Raw genomic sequence first — 17,167 nt, 5'->3', positions numbered from 1 at the left:
TAAGCTATGCTTTGGGGAATTTATTTTACGGGTTGAAAATTTCACAGCGAAGCACCGACAAAGGGAGAGGTCACAAACTTCGGAAAGGTAAGATGAGCGTGAATCACACCGTACCCTCACACCACACCATTGTAAAATAGTCAGGAACGTACACGCTCACCCATGGCTGCCGGGTGAAATTCCTTGGCCCGAGACAAAATTATGTTGTTATATTATTACTTGTGGTTTACAAACCATTGAAGTCCCCTCCTCTCGGGCTTGGGATAATCTACCAAGTTGTCCACCCCTGATGACGGTCATGCGCTCACGGCTACTGAGCGGTCACGGCAACCACGCCGGTGGCGGTTGTAATTTTATTGCTTCGTTCAGTAGGCTACTTGCCAAATAAGTCTCCGTCGTTAAATACCCGCTTTAAAGTCCAGCGCATACATAAGGGGACAATTGCATCGCCCTTAACTAAACCTCTAGGCTACAAAACTGCATTGCAACCATAACCGCGAGGCCTATCCAAATCTGAAATGAGGATTAGGTGTTCATTTTGTAATACAGTTTTTTGGTCTGAGGATTCAAATATGAGATTTAAACTCCAGCTAAACCAGAGATGAAAAATCCAGGACATTTACTTTCTGACCCCTGGACTTTCCGACTTGGAGCTAAGCAAACTGCAGTTGACCCAGTCCACTGTAAACCAATGACCACACGCACTTACACATAGAAAACGCCAACCATAGCAACCAAACTAAGATGAGAAACACCCAGAAGAAAGCTGTACTGCGCCTCTGAAAATCATTGAAGCTGTTGATGAAGGCATTTGAAGGCAACGTGGAATGACTGTAGAAGGGAAAATACAACTTTATCGAAGATATTTTTAATTCATTTACCATCGTTACGTATAACATTAATAGCAGTGAAATATGATGTGGAATTGTGGTTCAATTTATTTTTTAGGCAAATCTACACTAAATAAATGCTTGTTATTTCCCCACGTTGGTGTCCCACGGCGAAGTTTTAGATATCGCAGTAGCCCTAGTACTGGCATGCCTACTTTGTTGCAAACATATTGGCGCTGTTTAGCGGAAACTGCAAGCGTCACTTTAACTATGTTGCTAACGAGCTAATTCGTGCAGGAAGCAAGAATTCTAGCTTGCTATTGTACAAACGACTACCTTTATAAACGAGAGATGATGCAAACAGCAACTTGCTTACAGTTAGGCTAGTACGAATGCTGTTAGCTAGACAGCTAGCTGATAAATGTAAGAAGCAAAGATAATATGGCTTAATTGGCTGCATCATGCGCAATTCACCCTGAAATTGATATAATGCAGCCCGTTCAATATAGAAACAATCCGCTTTACTGACGCTATGTGTCACTGACCGCATTCGTCGCTTAATCCGTTTTGACCAATGTGACAGCTATTTTTCTACAGTCTTTGTGCGACTCTGTTAGCTAGTGGGGTGTATGTATACAGCCAACATTGTGAAAGCAGTTCTAGGCTATGGGATTCTGTTTATAAAATATAGTCCTAAAATGTTTGGACCGTTTCACAAACATCTATACGGAGAAGTAGTCTGGTCAGAAGAAAAAGAAAAGAAAACAATTACAACCGATAAATCAACGTGTGTACCCAATCATGTCCGTAGCCTATATGTATAAATTTTGCAATACAAGTCGTTCAATTCGAGCAATTGGAATAAATCCGGCCATTCCCTTTCCGTTGCCAGGGTCTCTTGTGTTCAGGGAGAAGGCGAATAAGTGCAGAGCATCGCATTTGCGCCAGATGGCACTAGTGCACCATAAGTACATTTTATCGCTTCCTTTATGTTAAATCATTGATCAATGAGTGAAATCATATCCGGCAATAAATGGAGAGAGTCAGAAGCAATTTTCCTCCAGAATGTCTTCTCGTACTGCGTCTTTTCATCCTGTCAAAATTGTTTATGCTCCTGCAGTGCCACCCTGTGAGGAACTCTAGCATGATGACCTTTGTCAAACTCACTTGGCGATGCAGGATTTAGAAATTGCGTGTTTCTGTTTTTTTTTTTTTAAATCTGGTAATCATGTTAAATCATATAACGTCATAAAGTGCATTTATTATCTAGGAAGGCGGTTCAAGTCAACAGCCATCAGCAATAGGGAAACTGCCACTAACCCTTTCCATGGAGGGTCCAGCCCACATTAATTCCCTGAAGGAGGCTAAATTGGGCCAATCAGAACAGTGATTAACTGCACAAGGTGGTTCAGTGGCTGGCTGTGGGGAAGGATCTGCAGATGCTGCTGCCCTCCATTACTTGGGGCTGAGGCACCCCAATAGATGGCTTACGTCTGAAGTTATTTATTGTTGCTGGATGTTTTTGGTGAAATAATTCAGGTGCTGCATTCATTTTTTTCTGTCCATCTACTTTTCTGCCTCTGTCTGTCTGTCTGTCTGTCTGTACGTCTAGCTGTCTGTGTTTATCCAAAGATTAGTGTTTTTGTGAATAAATATAGATTTTCTGTACGCAAGCCCTGAGTTTTGTCGAGTTTGACAGTGAACTGCAGGTTTTGTTCATTATTCATATATTCAGGGAGTGACAAAGGCAGTGGCAGAGCTGTGCTGGTTTAATATCAGTGGCAGCTGTCATTGTTCTCTCCTGTCCTCGCGTTCCTTATCTCTCACTATTTATTGACAGGCTCTTGTGGCTTTGGCTGAGTATCAGGGTGGAGAGTAACTGGCTTGAGCAAACAAACCGCCCACTGCTCTGCCAGAAGAGCGTTATTTGGGAATTAAGGGCGGGGGTGGGGGTGGGGGTGGGGCGGTGGGGGGAAGGGGGGCGGGGGGGCATAGCCGCTTGGCGAATACATACACCCTGACCCAGAACCTGTCTGCTTTACTCTGAAAGTGTCTGCATGAGCGAAGCTTTAGGGGGCGGCCACTTGTTTCGAATGAAGAAAGTTTGTTTTCTGTGGGGTCCAAACACTAACGGATGCCTGAGAGAGCAGAGGGCTATCCTGTCATTTTTCTGTGGTTTTGTCCATTGAAGGGAGTTCAACAGACAGTCCGCAGTAGTCTATACATGATTGTCCGTTAATTTTTCACCACCCAATTAGAAAAGGTGGAGGTGGTCCTTGCCATTCACAACATGGATGAATAAACTGCTATGGCAACAGCCCAAAGGTTGTGTTTGTCAGGAGCTTTTCCTTTGTTGACTTCTTGATTCTTTTCCTTTCCGATATAAAAATGGGGGAAAAAGCGCCACACCTCTACTGCACATTCCAGATGGATATAAAAGGGACAGTGACAAATAAGCCATTTTTATACATTTCATCTCATGAAATATTCACTTAAGACTCACTTTCAGTTATGTCTGTTGCTATACACCTACTGCCTGCTCTGATTTCTGCACAGCTATCTTTTGTGATGGGAAACCCTCCTGGAATTGTACACACAAAGTGAAGATCTGCATGTCTCTATTAAGATGGTTTGTCTTGAAATAATACCTGAGATATGGCATTCCCATTCCGATTTATTCATCCTGTTTAATCATATAATGTCTCATAAAATTTGTGCCTTTTACAGGCTCTTATCCAGAGTGAGTTATACAGCAGACTGTTTTCACAGAATCCATTTGTACATTAAATATATTGACTGAAGCAATTCAGATGAAGTAACTTTGCTCGAGGGTGCAAGGAGAGTGACCCACCAGGGGACTGAACCTGCACGCCCAGTCCACTCACTGTTATATTACAGGGCTGCCAGTATGACACACGTGTGAGGTGCGATATAGGGCAGTGTTCGATAAAACAGCCCTGGGTCGTGAAGCGCAGCGTGGCCCCGCCCACAGGGCCTCGCTGTCGCAGGACGGGGCCGTTAGCGTCTGTCCCAGTTTGAGCCGTCCTCTGTGGGACGGGGTCTGTGGGACTGGGCACTGTCTGTGCTGCTTTAGCCTTGAGTGGAGCCTCCCTGTTCCTTTCCAAAAAAGAGTAATCAGGCGATGTGAAGAGCTGAAGGGGGCTCTCGTTGTCTCCATCAACCCCTCCCCCCACCAACCCATCACTTTCAGGCCAAGTGTCTGGCCCTGCCACCTGTCTCAGGCTAAGTGTGTCATTTAAGATGGTTCCATTTTTAAAGACCATTTATAAAATGATAGAATCCCTTTATCAGTAGGGTGGTTGACTCTGATATTACTTCTATTTATACACAGGCATAAAAAAAGTACTTAAGCGGCAGACCTCCGGTGCTGTGGAACAGTACAGCACAGACGGGCTCCCTCAGTCATGGGGATGCTGTACCGCTGGAGGTGCTGTCCTTCAGATGACATTTCATACTGAGGCCCAGACTCTGATTGGTCAGTTGTGGTGAGGTGCAGTGATGTAACCCTTCCATCTGCCAAATTTTCACCCAGGCTTAAAGATAAAGGGTCCCTGTAATCCTTTCTCATGGGCAGATCCTCAGCCTCAAAGCGCTGGTTTCCCTCCAGAAATGCACTGATAAACGGCCAAGGCCAATACTGGAGAGCTGGGACGGGCAGAGACCCTTAAACCTGACATCTGTATTTCACTAGATACTCGTCCATACTCTTTGAAGCTTGCCACGTGTTGATAGGTTTTATTTATTCCTCATGTGTTCTCAACTCATGTCCTCCTTCTCTGTTTCTTTGCCAGGGATGAACATTAGGAAGCGAATGTTCATTGACTTCTGAAGATTGTACAGTTCAAGCTGGTATCCTGTTTATAAACCAATTATGTATTCTAATACGGGACCCATGAGAGCTTCAAAAACATGAAGTGAAGTTTTTTTTTAAATTGACTTCACAAGCACAGGGACGAAGATGATGCAGATCTTTTTTAGTTTATGTCAGTATTTTTCTGCACCACTTTGAGTAATTTGCAGTCATTATAAAGAGTGTGTTTTGGAAGACCAGAGAGAGGGACTCTGCATTAGCCTTATCTAATGGAGATGAATGTGTGCATTAGTCCTTCAGGATCGGCCAACATGAGAAGTAGACCAGCTTTGGCTGCATTCCTGGGGCGGTAAAAAGCCACTTCTTAAATATTGTGTGTGATTTTAAAGGTCAGGTCTTGGACTAGAATGCCGCTTTGATTTCCCTTCTCAGTTATAATGTTACAGCCCACAGGCAAGGGTTCATCTCTACCTCCCAGAGTTCCCTGAAGGAAATTATGTCCCCCTGTTAGCCTGAGGCATGTGTGTGTGTGTGTGTGTGTGTAAGGAAACAGTGCTGTTGTGGGATATTCAGCCTGATGTTATGTTGTTTCACAAAAAACATGACACAGTCCTTGGGGTAGAATCTTCTGAACAGGGATGCTAGTCTCACGTCGAAATCCAATATAATATGTCTCCATTTGACTCATTCACAAGCATTCAGTGAGGTGCAAAATAATCGCCTACCTTCAAGATATCCTTGAGTGCAGTTCAAGTGTGTGTAGTTGCAAAAGAACAGGAATCCTCTTTAACTGAAATTGAAAGAGGCAGAAGAGTTACATAAGGTGCTCACTGCAGATAGACAGCAGGAGGCCAGTTCTTTCACAGGGTAGTGTGCACACGGCTCGGGTTGAAACCAAAATGGAGAGGGGGGGGTTCCTCTTTCCTTGGGATCCACAGCTGGGATGAAACCATAATGAATTGGGGGGGGGGGGGGTTCTCTTTTCATTGCATCCACGGCTCTGGTGAAAAAATAATGGATAGGACTGGGGGTCTTCTTTCCATCTTTCCATTCAGGTCCACAACAAACCTTTTCATGTACTGAAAAGACTTATTTTCAAGTTTTGCTTTGCAACACACCAGAACCATGTCTCCAAAAACCAACAGTGCCTGCACCCAGAGAGGCATACCACTACAACGGGGACTGCAGTCCAGGCCGACTCAGAGAGCAGGAAGGTTCAAAGGGGTTCTTAAAGCCCTGTGAACTGTCACCAAGTAATTGAGAGGTTCCGTTCCTCTGTTCGTCTCTGAACGAAGCAGAGCACATTTGCGTGACGACCGCTCAGCGCTTCCTGTCCGTTGATCTGAGGCTCGTCGTACTGGGGAAAGAGAAAAGCAGTTGTCACGAAGAGAAAATGGCTTTTCACAGGTTAGTGTATTAAACGTCAGTCAAACCCGCTCCTCCCAGGCTGAGGCTGTACGAGGGGAAATGGGGACCAGTCCGATAAATTAGTTGCTATGCAACCAGACAGTTCCCGCTCGAAAGATTTAACACCTTTCCTGTTCTGAAATCTGTCAGAATGAAGAGTCTTCACCATTCAGTGTTGAGGTAATATAAATGTGGAGATCATTGGACGTTAAAAATGAATTTCAAACAGTTTTCACAGCTAATTATTATGGAGCCGAGTAGTAGAGCTTCTTTGGGTTGTTGACCCTCTCAGTAACACTCCAAACACTATGACAGTCACAGTGAACAAAGATGGCTGGAAAAAACAGGGTTTAGTTCCACAGGGGTTTGCATTTCAGTGTTATTTATTTTTCCTCATAAATTGCCCCCCTCTTAGCACCTGAGTGGGGCAGCAGGGGGCAGAATAAGAAAGTCAAAGCCATTCCAAGCCTTTCTTGCCTGTCACACAGACAGATGACCGTGTTTGAGGATTGAGGTAAATCAACCCAACATTAACTTTGGAATAGTTTGGCTGGCTTTCGTTCAAATTATTAAATTTTGTTTTGTGCTCTGGACCAGGTCTTGGAGAAAAATACATTTTAAACATGCACAACGATGCTGCTGCTCTTCTATCTTCCCTATAGGCCCTTCTGTACAGAGCAGGTACATGTGCTGTCTGTAAGATAACCCAGCAGAGTGGGCATGTGTGCTGTCTGTAAGATAACCCAGCAGAGTGGGCATGTGTGCTGTCTGTAAGATAACCCAGCAGAGTGGGCATGTGTGCTGTCTGTAAGATAACCCAGCAGAGTGGGCATGTGTGCTTTCTGTAAGATAACCCAGCAGAGTGGGCATGTGTGCTTTCTGTAAGATAACCCAGCAGAGGGGTACATCTGCTCTCTGTAATATAACCCAGCTGAGGGGTACATATACTTTCTGTAAAATCTCTGTCCCCTCTCATCCTCTATACCTCCATCTTTAAAGCAAATGAATGAGGTGGAAAGGGGAGGTTATTGTGATGGTGGTGGGGAGTGTCATTGTCCCTTTCTGTGTGACACGGTTGTGTGGATCAATGCTGCATCCTGTTGACAGGTATATTAAGTGAACCATTTTTATGACGTTGCTGTTGCTCTAGCAACATTCAGAGGGAAATGGGGTCTTATCGTTAGTCCCTATCAGATTAATGTAGTAGACACATCCAAAAGCTACCACTTGAATAGTTGTAAGTCATAGAAACAGAGATATCCCACATACAGGTTAATGTCTCTAAGTGCAATTTATTAGCTGCGCAGCAAAGAGAATGTTTCTTTGTCTTCACTTGATTCATTGTCCTCGGTGAGAGCTATTCACAGCTCATATAGACACAGTGGATTAATGGCAGGACAAACTTACCCAGCTCATTGGCAGCGAATTATGCAACATTGGAACAAATGCTGCTTTAAAACTCCGCCTGGATACGGCACAGTCACACGTAGTTAAATACATTTAATTACCATCAGGAATGAAGTTCAGGTTCAGGGTGAGCTGTGTTTGACAGTGTGTTTGTGTGTGTGGTAAATGGTAAATGGACTGCATTTATATAGCTCTTTTATCCAAAGTGCTTTACAATTGATGCCTCTCATTCACCAGAGCAGTTAGGGGTTAGGTGTCTTGCTCAGGGACACTTTGACACGCCCAGGGCGGGGATTGAACCAGCAACCCTACGACTGCCAGACAACCGCTCTTACCTCCTGAGCTATGTCTCCCCAGGCGTGTGTGTCTGTTTGTGTATACGTGTGTGTGTGTGTGTGTGTGTGTGTGTGTGTGTGTGTGTGTGTGTGTGTGTGTGTGTGTGTGTGTGTGTGTGTGTGTGTGAGTGTGTGTGTGAGTGTGTGAGTGTGTGAGTGTGTGAGTGTGTGAGTGAGTGAGTGAGTGAGTGAGTGAGTGAGTGTGTGTGTGTGTGTTGGAACGGGTGGTTTCATGTTGTATTTATTTTGTTTGTGGATCTCTAGCTCTTATTGAGGGCAGTTTGGACAGCTTTATTTATATGTCCCCTATATGAATATATCTGGATATTTACTGAAGCTGTGCTGGTCCCAAACTCTGTGCAGCTGAACATAAGCATGGCTTCCCCTTCCGGTGAGACCTGGCTGATTATATGAAGAGCAGCGAATGCGGGTGCAGCTGTGCTTTCATTGAACTTTTGAGCTTTCCACTGGGTTAAACTGCTAGGTCCTGAAAGACACAACAGCATAGGAGATTATGTAGATGTGTTTCATTAATAGTCCGGTGACCTTACCCAAAACAACTTCTGAGGCTGTTACGGTTGGACTCACACTGTCGTACAAAAACTTTTCATGTCCCTATTTTTCCGCACATTGAATGCAGTCGTGAACCTCTTTATCGTACATGTCTTTAAAATGTTTATGGAAAAAAAACACTTTGCCGTTCCTAAGAAGAAATGAGGATTGTGTGCTGTGCTGATTAATGACAGGGCTCTGATTTGGCTGTTCTGGTCCCTCTGAGCTTGTGTGTGTGTGTGTGTGTGGGGACCCCAACATTTTACGATGACATCATTTTACTGTGACCATGTGTATTCATGTGTGTCGGGGATCAATTCCACATGTTAATATCATAGTAATGTTTGCCCTGAAGGATTATGGTGGAATTAGGCCTTTCCATTATCAGGAAAGGATATGCGGAGGAAGACCGCAGTGTAATATTTACAGGATGTGTCTCTGTGCGTGCTACGGCTAATGCATATTTATTTTATGCATGCATTTCACTAATAACTCATTGGGCTTGTTTTTAATCTGAAATGCATGTTCATTGTACTTATCTTAATATTAATAACGTACAAATGCCTTTACAACAACTGTGTACGTTTCTGGATTCTATTTGCTTTTGTGTTTCTCATGCTTTGCTGGTTGCCCTGGATACAGACTCCTGCTCAGTGTAACGACACTGGCATATTTAAGGCACAATGCATAAGCGAAATTATCAATGGGGTTTGAAGGGGTAACATTAGCAGTCATAGCAACAAAAACAATATGTTAATAATTTACCAGCAAACTTTACAAGTGAACCAGGAATCATGCAAGTAATTTTAATATATTTTTTTTTACCAAACATGGCATCAGTATATCAGCAAACCTGGATTTCACAATTCATTTTATATGGATATCATGTGGAAGTTTGGTTCCAAGGTTTCCAAAAGGATGGAGAACTGTGTTGTGTTATTATATCTAACAGTTGTGTAACTTAACAAACCTTATCTCTCACTTTGACTCTTCCTCACTTCCTGCATTTGTGTGTGTGTGGGTGTGTGTGTGTGTATGTGCATGTGTCAATGTGTGTGTATTTGTGTGTGCATGTTTCCCTTTCAAAAATCTGAGCCCCCTGTTTTCTGAACAATGCAAAATGGAAGAATATTCCATTAGATGGATATAGCTCTCAGTAACTGTGCCACTGGCAGTTACTTGGCAATAGTATTTCACAATATTGTGAAATACCTGGTGAATATAAACACTCATGTTCTTGTTCTGTACCTCTGTGTAAATAGAGCAGTGGCATAGCATTCAGGTAACACTTAATTCTAAGTGTGTTTTTTAATCTACGTCTGACTGGTATTATCTGCCTGTGTAGACAAAGAGAACATAATTTATCCTCCACTGCCCTGTACCACAAGAAAAATAACTGAGGACTTAGAGTCACAAAGCCCTTGAAGTCCCCCCTTCCTCCCCCCAGGCTAAAGAAACACTATTTTCTTTCATGTGCAGCGTAAGTAAAATATGAGAAGATTGTGTGAGCTGATTCTGAGGGTACCAGAATATGCCGTCAGCGTGAGGCAGCAGCTGATTAGTTTCCCGGACGACGGTCCGGTGTAGTAGTTGCAGAATCTGTTTCACTTTCAAAGGATGGATTTGATCTTGCTTGATTTATGGCTCATAAATAAAAGATGTTGCTCACTCTCCGACTCCTCCCTGGTCCCTGCTGCCCCACACCTTTAAACGCACGCATCCCAGGATTCCTCCAGCTCTCCATTTCCCATCACACATTTGCGTGTGAGTCATGGATTCCTTTGTAGGATGCTTCTCAACCCACAGTCAATTTGCATTACCCTGCATCCCAATATGCAGACTAATTAAACCTCTTTATTGTCCTGTCATTGAAGAGAACTAGATGACACTGCATAAGGCACTATCACGGTCATTAGCATTGCGTGCTAATATTATTGCATTGACGGGAAAGTAAATGAGCTTTATTAAATCAAATTGAGCTGCCCACGTATCGATACCGGGCTGAGGGCTGAATATATAAATAGGGCCTCGTCCGGGCTGATTGCAAAATTTAGAACCTGGGTCGTGAACCTCTGTGATTCATGTAGAGGACTTTCATTTTGAGAGGGTTTTCATGCCCAGTAAAGATTCTCCTATCTATATGAGAGTTTTAATGAGGATGGTTTTGCTAATCTTCCAGCACCTCTCTTACCCTTCTGAATGCCTTGAGTGGAAGAAATCTCATGCAGGAAGGAGAGAGGTGGGGAGGGGGCCCGTGTGACTGCAGCCCCTGTCACGCCCACGCGCTGTCTCTTCATATCTGACACGAGATCTCGGCTCGGTGCGGTGAAACCCCCACTGGTCTCTCTCTCCCTCTCTCTGCATGCCATTGAAGTTCTGCACGCCCAGCCCCTGGCTGTGCTCCTCATATCAAATGAAGTGATTTGAATATCGGCACAGATGTGTGTTTGGTATCCATTCATAATCCATTCTATTGTGGTTGTGCGCGTGTGTCTGTGTGTGTGTTGCGAGATTCGCATGCACTGGGTGTATAACCCTCCACAATTCACCGGCCCTCTTTATATACTGGTATTAACAGTTGTCGTCATAATCAACAGAGTGGCAACAAAAAGGGAATAATTTATAGGGTTTAGAGCTTGAATAAAAGATGACCAGTTTGCAGAGCAGGGAAGCACCAGCTGCTGGTGTGAGTGGAGCGTTCACGTGATGCCTCAGCCAATCACGTGATGCCCCAGCCATTCACGTGATGCCTCAGCCGTTCACATGATCCTTCACGACCTTTCATGTCAAACATTTTACTCTTTTCCTGTTTCAGAAAGGCTGTTGATGGCAGGTGGGGGTCTGTGAAGGAGTGGCGGTCCATGTGGAGAGAAGCATCATCCGTCCTTGTAAGTGCACTGTGCACTGAACTGATCAGTGTAGATGGGCCCGGGGAGTCCTCTCTCAAAACAAATCAAATTCTTTCAATCCAACTTTATTAGTGACAGTGCAACTGCTCGTTCATGTAGAGAATCAAATGAAAGGCCAGTTGAATATTTGCACAGCGTATTGTTTTACGTGTTTTTATACATGTCCTTTTACACACATGGCTCATGCCTCATTTTATGAACATCCTGGCTCTACAATCACCTTAGAAGTTAAGCATGAGACAGTGAAAGGCACACTGAAATACCTGCTTAAATCCAGTGGAGCTACTTGAGTCGTTGTCGAAATGGTCCTCAAGGAACCAGTCTATCATTGCCCATCTTTCGCCGTGGTTTGAAGACATCTCTTCCGACTGCCCCCGGACTAACTATTAGTACTCTGCAGAGCACTCCCAATCTAGAATCGTTCTTATCACTTGAATCCTTCTCATTCGTTCCTCTAGCACTTTCATGTTAGACTTGTATATCCATATTGCACTTGTATCGTTAACTTGATGTTGGAGCTTGTTGTCATGCCTCCTAGTTTGACTTACCATAACTTTCTGACCTAGCCTATGCTTACTGTGTGAACTGGACTTAATGTGTTTATGGCTATGGATAACGGTTACATAATAGTATTGTACCTTATCGGACCTGTGTTTTGTAGTTGTTCCAATTACCTTCGGTGTGCACTTATTGTACGTCGCTTTTGATAAAAGCGCCTGCCAAATAGATGTAATGTGCATTTTCACTCTGAAACTCGATGTTTTTCTCCCTTCGTGTGAAGGCTTCTTTGATAAAACACACTCCAGTTCCGAGGCTTTGACTTGTAGCAGCTCCCAGATGATTCACGGTCCTGCCGAGCTGGCAGCGGGTTGTTTAAACGCTGTTGGCGACTTTGACAAACAGGAGCCATCAATCAGCGTCCTTCCTGTCAAACCATCTGTCCCAGTTTCACTCACGTTCAAAATACCAACCGCCACACTTCTCTCTGTCGCAAATTTTATTGCTCTCAAGCTTCCGTGCAAATGCATTCATATGCAATATTAATATTCTCATTTCTCACACGTGTGGTGTTCATCGGATCCTTTTCTGCATGGCCAGTTTGCTCTGAGCGGTAGTTAAAATACAGACCTAGGTTTTTCAGACCACTCTCCAGGAGCAAGAAAAATGGCGTTGGCATGGAGAGCAGTGGCGTTTGAAAGGGACTGTAGAAAAAGTAGCATCTTCTGTATTAAGCAAAGAACAAACATTCTAATGTTCACCGGTACCTCAAAATAACAACGTAACTGTGCTGTAATTGGCATGTGACCGTTCTGTAATTGGGGTCTTTGGGGGCGGGGCCAAACTGGCTGTGCTGTTTGACTCCGCCCACCGGAGATTGAGATGTCCCGGGGCTTGCCTATTGGCAGAGCGTTCCCGCAGCAGAAGTGATGTGGAGCTTGCGTTCTTTCGGCGCCACTGCTAGTGGATTACAGCTGTTGCACGAACCGTGGTCAGGCGAGGATAGCGTGTGTCGCACACCTGACTTCGCTTCCGCTCTGCGAACGCTCTGCGTCCGGTGTAATTCTGTCCTATGGCCCCAGACCAGGGAAGGGGGGAGGGTGTCATCTGGGACTGTCTGGGCTCGGTCTGGTGCTCCAGATAGAGCCCTGAGTCAGCATTAGCCACTCAATCAGTGCAGGCCCGCTCCAGAGTCTGAACCACATCATCTAGCTGGCATCGCCCCACTGGCAAATAAACCCTGTCAGATAAATATTGATGCCGCTGTGATAGTAAACTCCGAGGGCTTCTCTCCAAATTGAAATGCTTAATTAGATTGGATACTGAAGTGTAAATTATATCCTTAAGAAAACAACTCCGGCGAATAACTGAAGCCGTAACAGGGATACATCTCAGTTAGGCTTCAAGGCTCTGATTACATGTGTATTGTTAGAATAATTAACGTGTAACGTGCATTTCGGCCATCTTTCTCTCTGAAGGTTTCTGTGAGCATGTTATTTTATTAGCTGCTGTGTAGCACAGCACCAGTAACACAGGCCAGCTACTGTGTATCACAGCACCAGTAACACAGGCCAGCCGCTGTGTAGCACAGCACCAGTAACACAGGCCAGCTACTGGGTGGCACAGCTCCAGTAACACAGGCCAGCTACTGTGTGGCACAGCACCAATAACACACCTGAAGGTAATGTTACTGTGAGCACGTTACTTCTCTCTGAAGGGGATGATTCTGTGAGTACAATATTTCCACTGAAGGTGATGTTTCAGCATGATATGTTGATTTAACATCCATGCGAGAAAAGAAAGTGACGCATTGTCAAGGACAGGGGTTGCTAAGCAACTTTGACTGAACTCCTGATTGCATTCACAATGCTAAAGTTTTTCCAAAGGCAGAGATTTGCTACGTCATGCCAGCATCAGCGTCGTACCCATTGTTCTGTGTCTCCTTCCCTCTCTGTCCTTCTCTCTTACACTGTCTCTATCCCTCTCTCACCCTCTCTTTCTTACCCTTTCCAACTCTCTCTCCCCCCCTTCCCCTTTCTCTCTCCCCTCCTGCCTTCCTTCTTTCTCTTTCTCTCCCTCATTCTCTTGGATCAACATGATCCCCTGTCCTTTTTATAGCCCTCTGCCCTTAACACCTGGATTCTAAGTGAGATCTGGTTTGGCCCTGTGAAAATTAAACCCCAGTGAAAGTGCCTGTCCCGTCAGGTAAGCATGCTAAATTATATTCGCAAGTTAAGCTGCTGATCACTTTGATTAAAAGGACAGAGGTGAGCTCAACCCCCCCCCCCCCCCAGTCTGACAGGGGTGTCCTTACCAGAATCATCCAGCTTAGCTTGTGCACCTGCACGTTCCCTCAGGAAACAGACCGCTCCTGTCTCTAAATAACGTAATCGTGCGTGTGGACAGAGCTGTGCACACATGGGCGGGGCCGCTCAGACAGACAGCGCTGATGCCTTCGCCCTCCTGGATGCGCATTACTGGAGTACAGTTACCTCAGGTTCACTCAGTGCTGCCGTCCACGCCCACCCATGATGAACAGGGCTAATGATGACTTCCCGTCCGTGAGTGCTAATAAAGCAGAATGCTGAGGTGAGCGCCTGTAAGGCACTGCTGCGGCAGGGAATTGGGAGGGGCGTGGTGAAGGAGAGGTAAGACCTGGAACATGGTGAATATGAAGGTGAGGGCGTGTGTGAGGGTGTATGAGAGTGTACACTAGGCTCCTGAGAGTGTGTGTGGGAGGGGTGTGTGTAGAGTGGTGATGTGTGTGTGCGTAAGTGCATACAACTGCATGTAATGTTCATCTGCGTGAGTGTGTACGTGCATGCGTGCGTGCGTGTACGCATGTGTATGTGTGTGTGTGTGCGTGTGTACGCATGTTCGTGTGTATATGCGTGTGTGTGTGTGTGTGTGTGTGACATGAAGACACACTTAGAATGTCACAGCTGGCCTGCTGCACAGCAGAATGAAAATGTGGTAATTACTGAGAATCAGAGACCACTGTTGAGGGAAACGTTTAGGTGCAGCATTGGTACTTGGAGCGTTTTGTTAGCGGCTCAGAACATGCACGCACGTTTACGTTTCGGTGTGTGGGAAATCCCGCGTTTAAATCTTCATGAAGACGTGCGGCGTGCGGCTTCTCTCTGTTCCGCTGGGGCGTCTGGCTGACGTCACCCATCTCCGTGGCGCGCCTCCCGCCCCCCCACGCACCTCCCAGGGGGGGCCCAGTGACTGGGGGCTGTCAGGAAACCTCTCCTTCCATGTGGAGCGGTCGTGCTGAGAGAAAACCGGGTCTCATTAAGATGTTTTCCGGGAAGATGCAAACTCCCAAGTCACCTCGACTCCCTGATCAGACACAGGCAGCATTCACCGGCTTTCCTCAGGACCACCATTAGCATTAAAGATAAATGCGTTTCGGTAGCACAGCCAGCGTGTATTCGCATGCTCAGGAGCCTTCGTCATCTCTACCATCACTGCTGCCATTTTAAACGATCTCTTCCTCTTTTTTTGAGGGAAATGTCCATTTCATGTTTTGGCAACGGTGAATTGTGCAGATCCCGCCCACTGCTCCACAGTAACTCTCCCAGGGGACTGAGGGGAGATTTCTGCTTTCCAGCCAGTGAGCTGGGAGAGATTTAAGGAGGGGTTTTCCTGTTGGGCAATGAAGTGTTGGAAGGCCTGGAAGTGTTCACCATGCCTTCGTAAAGCAGGAATACACTACTGTTGATGATCTTTAATGTCATGCTAATGAAGGTGTTGCGCATCCCTACTGAAAATTTCATCTCAAGCCAGCCTAAACTGGTTTAGCCTGTGTTCTCTGTGCTTTTAGCTGGTTGACCAGCTGTTCACTATCTGACCAGTCTATATAGTCAGCTGGTCCACCAGTTTGACCTCCAGCTTACTCTACCAGCTGGAGCAGATTTTTTGAAGTTCAGAGCTTATGTCTTAATATAAGACTTGTCTACTTGAAGTGGCTACTGTTTGCCTTGGTGTCAGTAGTGCGCCAAGTGATATAATAACCAGATTCTAACCCATGCCTGAAAAAAGTCCAAACAAATAAGCGTATAAAAAGAGTGTGGCCATAAGCTGAACATTTACAACCAGCCAAATCAGCTTTGGATGAGTCAATTACTCGAAACGTGCTTGACAAGTCTAACTAAATGCCTTCCCCGAGGTTCAGTTCCATATAATTACTTATTTCCGGGAGAAATTTCATTCATTTCAGAATTACCATTAGACACGCTCACTAAATGGTAATTGTACCTGCTGATGGCTTTTTCAGAGAGGTGCCCCGGGTCTTGATTAAATTTACCTCAGATGATAGGAAGTGCTTCAGAACAAACCTGCGAACCCCAGGGCAGCCAGTGGAGGCTGTGCTGCTTGTGGGGGAGGGGCATGTGCACCTCACCTTCTGGATGAAAAACAGGTGTGACACACCTGGTCTCTGGAAGCTGCATGACCTCACAAACCCATCAGCGACAGAGGGATTAGACAGAATGCTATGGTGATGTAATCTGTGACCTGTAACCCAAAAGCGCCGTATGTTTACACTGTTCTCCAGTATCAAAAGCATGACAGTCTGGCAGGTGTTAAGTGCATATGCTTCTGTGTGTGTGTGTATCTGTGTGTGTCTATGTGTGCGTGCGTGCATGTGAGTGTGTGTGTGTCTATGTGTCTGTGCGTGCGTGTGTGCGTGTGCGTGTGTCTGTGTGTGTCTGTGTGTGTGTGTATTTTTCTGGCATTCTTTGTTGACCCAAGGCTGCAGTATTTTCAGGTTAAAGGAATATAAAGTTGATAAAGTGCCCGTTCAGCGCTGATGCCTTTAATCTCTGTGAGTAACTCAGCCACAGAGACCAGCCATCATCTCCTTCCCCACACTCTGCTCACGTCTCTTTGGTGCTGAGCCCTGCTCTCTGTTCTGACAGTTACATCATGGCTGCCTAGCTGTCACTCACCCCGCCACTGAATCAGAACCCTCAACCTCCATGTGTCACTTTGCTCCATGTCACCTGTCCATCACTGCTGCTCTACGCTCACCCCAATAATCTAGAGAATGGGGAAGGGGGGGGGGGGGCGTTACATATATGGAATTAGTGATTAATTCTTTGTTTTCCACAGCTGGTCACAGATCCACACTGCATGGCTTTTAGGTCACAGTCTGGCAATAAAATCGCTTTGGGAAGCTGTTCAGTCGAAGGAGAAGCCTCTTTGACCGACCCCTCTTTAGGCCAGGGGTGTCCAGTCTTATCTGAAAAGGGCTGGTGTGGGTGCAGGCTTTTGTTGTAGCCAAGCACTAACACACCTGATTCTATTTATCAAGGTTTTGATTGAAGGCCATGATTAGGTAATTAGTTGAATCAGGTGTCGTAGCGCCGGGCTAAAACAAAAACATGCACCCAC

The sequence above is a fragment of the Anguilla rostrata genome, chromosome 17 (assembly GCF_018555375.3).
Source record: "Anguilla rostrata isolate EN2019 chromosome 17, ASM1855537v3, whole genome shotgun sequence".
NCBI classification, from domain to species: domain Eukaryota; kingdom Metazoa; phylum Chordata; class Actinopteri; order Anguilliformes; family Anguillidae; genus Anguilla; species Anguilla rostrata.
Note: the sequence above shows the minus strand (reverse complement) of the source record.